The sequence below is a fragment of the Theobroma umbraticum genome, unplaced genomic scaffold (assembly GCF_002168275.2).
Source record: "Theobroma umbraticum cultivar Fairchild unplaced genomic scaffold, ASM216827v3 scaffold_50.0, whole genome shotgun sequence".
NCBI lineage: Eukaryota > Viridiplantae > Streptophyta > Magnoliopsida > Malvales > Malvaceae > Theobroma > Theobroma umbraticum.
This window is the reverse complement of record NW_018397261.1, coordinates 137,015-146,194: the sequence shown is the minus strand read 5'-3', so window position 1 is coordinate 146,194 and position 9,180 is coordinate 137,015.

Below are 9,180 nucleotides of genomic sequence, written 5' to 3'. Positions count from 1 at the left end.
ACAATGCTCCGTGAGAAAAATACTCTACGTTATCATTATATTTCTTGTTTGCGATATAAACACTTGCATGAGAAATCATTAACACAATGTCAAATGAAGGTATGAGAAAAAAAACAAAATATAAAAAATCTACCAAGTCTTCAAACTATAGTCACGCTTTTTGTGATGAGTTTTATAATGTCCTTTTTGTTGACGAACAATCTTCGTTGTTTAGTATGGAACAACATCTTATCCTAATAAATGTTGATGTTATTGAAACTATTAGCAATTCTACTATTCATAATGATTTGAACAATGAAGGTTTAGCCTGTTTTGAGTGCCCTGTTGGAGTATGTGATTTTCAATTTGAAAATCTATACAATTATCGATTTTGGATGATCAGTTAGTCTAAACTGTTAAGATATTTAACTTTGATTTTGAATGTCTATATGAAGTGCCTATTATAGATTATCAATTACACAACTTGTTCCTTTGACCAATAATGGAGAAGGGAGAAGTGATGTTCAAGGTAAATGTACAATTCTATAAAAACTTTACCTAAAATACCTTTATGTCTCATAGTTCTCGAAATAATTTACTATGATGATGATTTCTGTGGACTCATTTTTTTGTTTTTGTGGGAAACATTAAGGGGATCAAGAGTTTTATGTTCTGAGCTTCAGCAACATGAACAAAATATTGAAAGATCAAATCAATTAACGTATAGTCAACATACAAGTAAGTGATGTTTAAATTGAAAAAAGTTTTTATTAGACCAATTAGTTGTAAAATTTCAGTCATGAATGGTTGATTATTTTGTACTTATATAATAGGAAGGTACAACTTAGTATTTAGCTTTGGAGGCCCAAACCATATATATCTTCTTTGTAATACTATAATGTGGTATGAAGAAAGAGTTGATACAACTCACAGTACAACTTTTTGTACATTTACATTATGTTGTCAACAAGGTATGGTTCGATTACCTTCATCTAGGCAAACACTAGATTTCTTACATTGTTTATTAGATTATGAAGGATGTAACAAGAGTAGTAAATTTAAAGTGAACATTAGTATTTACAATTCTATGTTTCAATTTACATCAATTACAGGAAGAATAGATAATATTATAAATAGTCATCCAGGTCCATATATCTTTAAAATAAATGGTCAAAATCATCATCGTATTGGTTCTTTGCTTCTTGTTTTGGGACATAAGCCTAAGTTTGCACAACTTTACACATATGACACAGACAATGAAAGCACTAGTAATGTAATAGATAGATTTGTAGTAAAAAATTTAATAAAAATTCTTGATGAAACTATTGGAATAGTTAAAGTATTTAGGACAACAAAAGACAGGTTTAGGGAATAAACTAACCTTCCAATCTAACTCAAGTCTCTTGGAGCATAGATTAACCAAGAGAGAATTTATGCAACCCTTGCTGGATTAATTGTCGATGAGATAGAGGAATTTGATTGTCACTATGACATCATTGTTGAGCACAGAACTAATGGATTAAAGTAAATAAGTGAGTTGCATCCTTTTTTTTTCATTGCAATGCAATATCGTCTATTATTCCCTTAGGGTTGATACTAGCTATGTTGATATTAGCTGTGTTGATACTCCTATCAAAGAAAGGCCAAAGAGAAAGCATGTGTTAGAAACATTAGCTCAAACAATGAATATCGAAGAGAAGGTGGATTGGGTATTAAAAATTTGAAAAATGAAAATAAACTAGGTATAGTCGACTATAATAAAGTTATAGTTGATCCTTTATCAAAAAAATGTTTTCCAAATGTAGATCAAATAAAAATAACTTGAGAAGAATTGTTCAAGAAGTCTTGTCAACAAGAAATAGACAAATAGTGAAGGTTGGCTTTCTCAAATGCCTACATCCACTCCCTTAGCTCACTAAGGAATTTCAAATGTACTCAAGAAAAAATGCTTTTACAAGATCAAGCAATAAACCCTTACAATGGCTTTTTACAGAGCAACTATAACTCTTACAACATTTTTTAATGGGGACTAAGTGGAACCCATATAATGCCTTTCACCGGGAGCAAACACAACCCATAATTTTTAACGAGATCAACCATAAACCTTACAAATGGCTTTTACTGAGAACAAGTATAACCCATGGTTTTTAACGAGCTCAACCACAAACCACACTAACTTTTCAAGGTTGAGTTAAAACCTTTAAAAAGAATAGCAAAATTGCCTCTAAGAGGTAGATTTTGTTAGTTTGGTATAATAGAGAAAGAATGCCTATAATAGATATAAAGATTGAAATGTAAGCACAAAGAAGGTTTAGCTCAAATAGGCTTGGTTTTGCTTGTTTTTCTCTATTTTCTTTCCAAGACCATGATGTTCAATATTTAGGCTCTTTTTTCTTTCTTTTTTCTCACTTTGAAATGCTTTCAAATGATCTTTTTTATAGTTGGAGAAGTCTTAAATTTGTTGGAAGTGATTAAGGTAAGAAACTAACTGTTTTCCTTTTGCATTTTGTGCCCAGCAGTATCTATAATCGAGTATAGAAGTTCTCTAGTCAATCCACTTCTAGAAAACTTGTATTTTTGACATCAAAGCTTAGAGGGTTGACTATAGCTTTGCCAAGGTCAACTATGGCTTTGAAAAGTCTTATTTTCACACATATGGCTCATCAAGGTCAACTACGCATGTGTCGAGGTCAACTATGGCTTGGAAGAACTTCATTTCCATGAGCTCTCTACCTTAAAGTTGACTATAAGTGTGCCGGAGTCGACTATGGCTTTTTTGTTCTTCATGTTTTCTCATTCATTCTTACTGGTTCTATCATAGGATCAACTTGCCTTGCTATAAGATCGATTGAAGTTTTGTTTTTTTAAGATTCTATAAAATTTAGCATATATCTTTGGCCATATCTTCCTTATGATCAAATGTTGAGTGATGATTGAGTTTCTTGACTTGAAACAAACTTGGTATAGTATAAATTGATGATCTTTGAATGCTTTGGGATAAACTCCACCACTTGTGAACTTAACTTGTAGTTTTAACATCTGAAGGATAAATATTAGAAGGATTATAAACTCATACAACTAAATCATACAAGCTTATAGATATAGTTCAATAACTTCAAGAATCAAGCTTGTAATTACGTAAAGATAAATGTATGAGAGTTAAATCATTTCAAAAACTTGTCAAGAATTATTTAAACAATGTTCAAATAGATTTGATCATTTTGTCATAATCAAAACTACAATCATTTTCAAGCTAACATGTTTCAATGAGGGAATATTATGCTTATATCATTCAATGGCATGATCCTGTGTACAGTACTTTGTTAAGAGGTAGCAAACTACTTCAACCATTTATTGTTGATGCATTCTCTATAATTGAAGAAATGAGATTGAAATTCATAAGAGATAATCAGAAGAGTTTAAGGTTTGAGGTTTATAAATGTTTGAGAGATGATGTGTTGAGAGGAGATGTGTAAGGTAGTCCAGTTAAGAAAATAGGTAATTTTTCCTATGACATTTACTGGAAGTGCTTGCTACATATTCCAAAATTAGCAAAATGTAATGGCAATCTATCAATATTATGGTTTTCTAAATTTATGTCCAAATTTGTTCATAATGCGAAATGGTCAAAAATAAAAAAAGCTTTATTTATAGTTCCTGATCAGCGAGCACAAGATAGACTTGATATAGTTTCAAAAGTGTTTAGATTAAAGCTTTGTTATTTCATGGAAGAGTTGATTATAAAGAAGCACTTTGGACCAATATTAGTAAGTAAAGTTTTTTGATCTATTCAACATTTTTTCCATATAATGGTAAACTTTAATCTCTACTTATTTTTATATGTTATTGACAATTTTATTCTAGGGTGAAACATTTTGGATTCGCATTCCGAGGTAACATTTTGTAACCTATTAAAGATACTAATTATGTTGCTAATTATGATTTTTTTTCTTATTATTACTTGTCACTAACAATTTTCTTTTGCCTTTTGTTATCATATGTTGCAATTACGTATATCATTGAATTCCAAAAATGTGGCCTCCCACACATTCATATATTGCCTTGGCTAGATCTTACTTCAAAATGTTTAGATGCCAACAATGTTGATAAGATAATATCTGTTGAAATATTGAATAAAAAGGACGATCTAGTTAAACATGAAGCTGTCACAAATTTTATGATACATGGACTATGCAATGGTCTCAATCCTTTTTCTCCATGTATGGCAAAAGGTAAATGTTCCAAAATTTTCCCCAAATAGTATCAATTGAAAACTACCATTAATGAATAGAGGTTTGCTATTTACAAAAAAAGATAAGTAAGCAATGATTTGTGTCTTGTGGTTCAAAATGGTGTTGAAGTAGAAAATAGATTTGTTGTAGCTCATAATATTGATTTAACTCTGAAATATTAGGACCATACTAATGTAGAACTGTGTAGTTGATCAAGATCTATCAAAGACTTATTCAATTATATTAACAATGAACCAGATAGAGCGAGAGCTATAATTGTGAGTAACAATATGAGTAGTAATGTAAAACAACAAAATATAGGAAATGATAATGATGAAATTGAGGGGTATTTGGACTGCAGATACTTATCTGCATATAAATCTTGTTAGAGAATTTTTGTCTGACATACACCATGAACTAATAGTTAAAAGGTTAGTCATCCATATGCTAGATAAACAGAATGTATCTTTCAATGAAAATGACGATCTATCTAGAGTCATTTAAAGACTTGATGTGAGAAAGTCAATGTTCACAGAGTGGATGTACGCAAATCAACTACATACAAAGGTAAGAGAATTGATCTATGTTGACTTCCCAACAAACTAGGATTGGTCAAAGTCTGGAACAACTTGGAAGAAACAAAAAATAGGTAAGTCAATACGAAGGATTACATATATTCATCCAACCGCATGAGAACTTTACTTTATTATGTTGTTGTTGAATATTGTGAAAGGTCCAAGGACTTTTGAAGAAATAAAAATAGTTGAAGCGGTAGTTCCTAGTACATTTCAAGCAACATGTGAAGCATTAGGTTTGTTGGGAGATGATCGAGAGTGGACAAATGCGATTGTACAGGCTTCAAAATGGGCAATGAGTGAACAATTACAACAACTTTTTGTCACCGATATTATGTTATGTGAAGTTGCTAATCCATTGTCACTGTGGTAAAACAATTGGAAACTTTTTAGCAAGGACATTAACTATTAATTGAGGTAGGCTTTTAGCGCTATTAATTATGAAATTCTAGATAGAGATCTCAAAGAACTACACTTTGGTTGCTTTAGAATGATTTTTCAAAAAAAATTATAGGTCGTTTTCAAAATTCAATTTGCCAAAACCAATAGAAGGTTCAATGTATACAATGCATAACAAACTGATTCATGAAGAGGTTAACTATGCTTTACATGAACCAACAACAACATTTACAATGTGTGCTAAACTTGAATGTCGAACAATTAGATGTTTATCAAATTAAACAATCTATTAAGAATAATAAAGGTTGACTATTGTTTGTGTATGGCCAAGATGGTACATGTAAAAGCTAATTATGGAACATGATAATCTCTAAAATTAGATCAACAAGAAAAATTGTTCTTGTTGTTGCTTTGTCTAGAATTGCATCTCTACTGTTACTAGAAGGTAAAACGACACATTCCATATTCAAAATCCCTTCGAATGTTAATGAATGTTTAACTTGTGAAATAAAACAAGGTATACAACTTGCTGTTTGATTTAGAATACTAGTCTTATTGTTTAAGATAAAGCTCTTATAATGTATAGACACTATTTTGAAGCTTTGGATAAAAGATTACGAGATATACTTACTGATCATCATTCTGAAAATGTTAAAAAGCCTTTGGTGGGAAAATAGTATTGCTAAGAGGAGACTTCAGGCAAATTTGACCTATTGTGGAGGGTGGAACAAAATCTAAAATTCTAAATGCATCTATCAACCAGCTATTCTTATGGAAGAATTGCCATATCCATTGTTCGACAACGAACATGAGGTTTTTCCAATTTTATGTTGAAGAATAAACCAGATTTGAAATCTCAACTTTTGCTTAGTAGTTACTAGATATAAAATAAGGAAAATTTAGTGCTTCTAGCTATGATCTTAACAAAGAGCCATGCTAGATACAGATACCACAAGATTGTTGGTTCCATATACTAAAAACTCAATAGAAACTATTGTGTCAAGTATGTATGATAGTCTTAGAGACAATTTTGCTAACTTGGATTATCTAAAACAAAGGTTCATAATAACTCCCTATAATAAAATTATGGATTTAATAAACTCATATTTACTTGATCTTATTCCATGTACATTAATGTCATTATAGCATTGATCAAATATCAAAAGCTTCATATCATTCTACAAAACACGAACTGTTGTATCTGGTAGAATTTTTAAACTCATTTAGTTGTCTTAGTATTCCTAATCATCAATTGGATCTGAAGGTAAGTACAATTATTATACTATTAAGGAACATAAACCAAAGCTATGGATTATGCAATGGAACTAGAGTTTTGGTTACTCAACTAGCTATTAATGTCATAAAAGGAAAAATAATATCAAGAGCTTTTGCAAAAAGGATAGTATTATTCCAAGCATAGTCATGACAGTCAAACAACAACAATGGCCTTTTGTTTTCCAAAGAAAACAATTCCCAATTAGATTTTCTTATAGTATGACAATAAACAAAAGTTAGGGACAAACTCTTGATATTATTAGTTTGTATTTACCAAATCCTATTTTTATGTATGGTCAATTATATGTGGCTTTATCAAGAGTGACATCTCGACAAAGATTGAAGATTTTAATCTTGAATGAAGACAAACAATAGTTAAATGAAACTAAAATATAATCTACAAAGAAATATTTGAAAACTTACAAAAAGGTTATAGTAATCTCTTCCTCTGCTTAATAGAATTGTTTCTAGTTAAAAATCTTTTTTTAGGTTAGTAAAACTTTAGCTATTACAAAACCATTGTTTGCTACATTTACTCTGTGTAGTGTTATTTATCATTTCTTATTATCTTTTGTTTAAAGAAAATTGTTTAGAGCTTAACGTGCTTTCTTTTTGTATTATGTAAATGTTCTTAATTTCGACTATCTATCTTTGTACTTACAAATAATCCCACCTGATGTTGTTTCTTCCAACTGTTGCTTATGTACGATTTGAGACCATCAGATTCAAAGATATATAAAGCAATGAATAGTACAAGTCTAATTTTTCAAGACTATTTAAAATGTAATAAAATTAATGTTCTTAAATGTTTGTCCTCAGGTACAAATGACTCAGAATATTTAAATGATCTATAATTGTTCAAACTAGCAAAAGCCATACAAGTCAAAGTGCTAAGGATGTGGCAGTCAACGACTCCTGATAATCTTGAAAACCTTATCAGCTTTGACCTTTTACTTGCAGATGTCAATGTAATCTATACAATTGTTCAAACTCACAGTAAAATAACAATTAATTGATTCTTTTCACTATAGAAAAATGTAATCCAAGCAATGATCAAAGGATTAGATACAGCATAGTTTGCATCTATACTGAAAGAAAGATTTGTTTATTTGATTGACAAATTTCAGGTGATGAAAGCTAAGAACAACTTTAATGCTCTTCTTGGAGATATCATGGTTATCTTTTCTAGACTGGTGATAGTGAGAGAAGTCCATGACCTTGTTACTGGATATCCTTCCTATCATTTCAACTTCATACAGTACAGTACCATTCATGACCAGATACATCAAAAGAAAATCTTGACAGGTGTTATAAATAAACCCTTTTTTTATACTACTTTATATTGTAATTGATACTTTAATCATTGTGTCCTCTTATTTCCATGAAAATATCATATATATTATTGGACTATTAATGACAATGCATCTAGTAACAAAGGTCCAGCTCAACAACAAAGATCTATTTATGTAGAAGTGAGACATATATATTCAAAATACGACGTAAATGAAAAATACAAACAAATACTCATCTTTTTCATTGATATCATTTATCCTCTTACTTAAATTACTTAGCTTTTCGATATGTTTAAACAACTAGGAGACTTTGAAGGTTGTGTTGTACGAGGCTTAGCATTGAACATGCAAGAAAAGGAATTGTTTTATCGAAGCACAAATGTTGTGCTTATCTCTATTGGAGTGATGATCAAAGTTACATGTGTAAGTACAACACAGAAAACGTTTTTACTTATCGCAACGAGAACTTTATATGCAAAATACATAAACATTTTACTATATATTCTTTGTATGATCACTATATGCCTCTTCTTGTTCAGAAATAAGAATGTACATTAACCCAGGCATTTAAGAAGTCAATGAAGTGAAGGTAAAGTAATGTCAACACACACTATACTATTTAAGTTTACAATTAACAACTACATTTAAACCTATAATATTTTTTCCAATTAAAACTAATTGTCAGTTACCGATAACAACCAATTCAACCACAACTCCAACCATTGAAACTGAAAGCCAGTTACAGCTCAATCAACCAATTAGAATGTCAAAGGTTACTATTGCAAATGCTAGAAACGAAGCCAAGAAAAATAACGGTAGAATTTTCCCTTTATGCCACCATAAGACTTATAATAAATATTACTTAGACAATTCTCATTAACAATGATTAAAATTCCTAATGACATGTATGGTATTGTATATTCAACTTTCACAGAACAACAAGTTTGAACTCACTGCAACAATTGTGAATGTGGAAACACCAATTTGATGGTACTACAATGCTTGCAACCAATGTGTAGTAGGCTTGCGATTCTGCATCTAATAATTTTGGTGTCTAACACATGATGAAAAGACACTAGTTTTAATGTAAATAGGCTAAACTATATTTTTTCTCAAGTTCAGTGAGAACAATTATATCATAAATAAAAAAAACCTAACAATCATTTTATATTTCCTATAGAAAAATTTTGGAGCTTACAGTGGAAGATCAAATTGGTAAGATTCAAATGCTTGCTTTTGGTCAACAAGTAGAAAAATTGATTGGTGCTACCATCACAAAACTAGCTGCAATCAGATCAATATACAAGTTGGTTTTTTCAGCTCCTGTCAAGGCATTAATCAACACATAAAAAACATTAAAGGTAAGGCTAACCAAAAAAAAAAAACCATTGACTAAGGTTTGATAGTGTACAAGATTTTTTGCTAAAT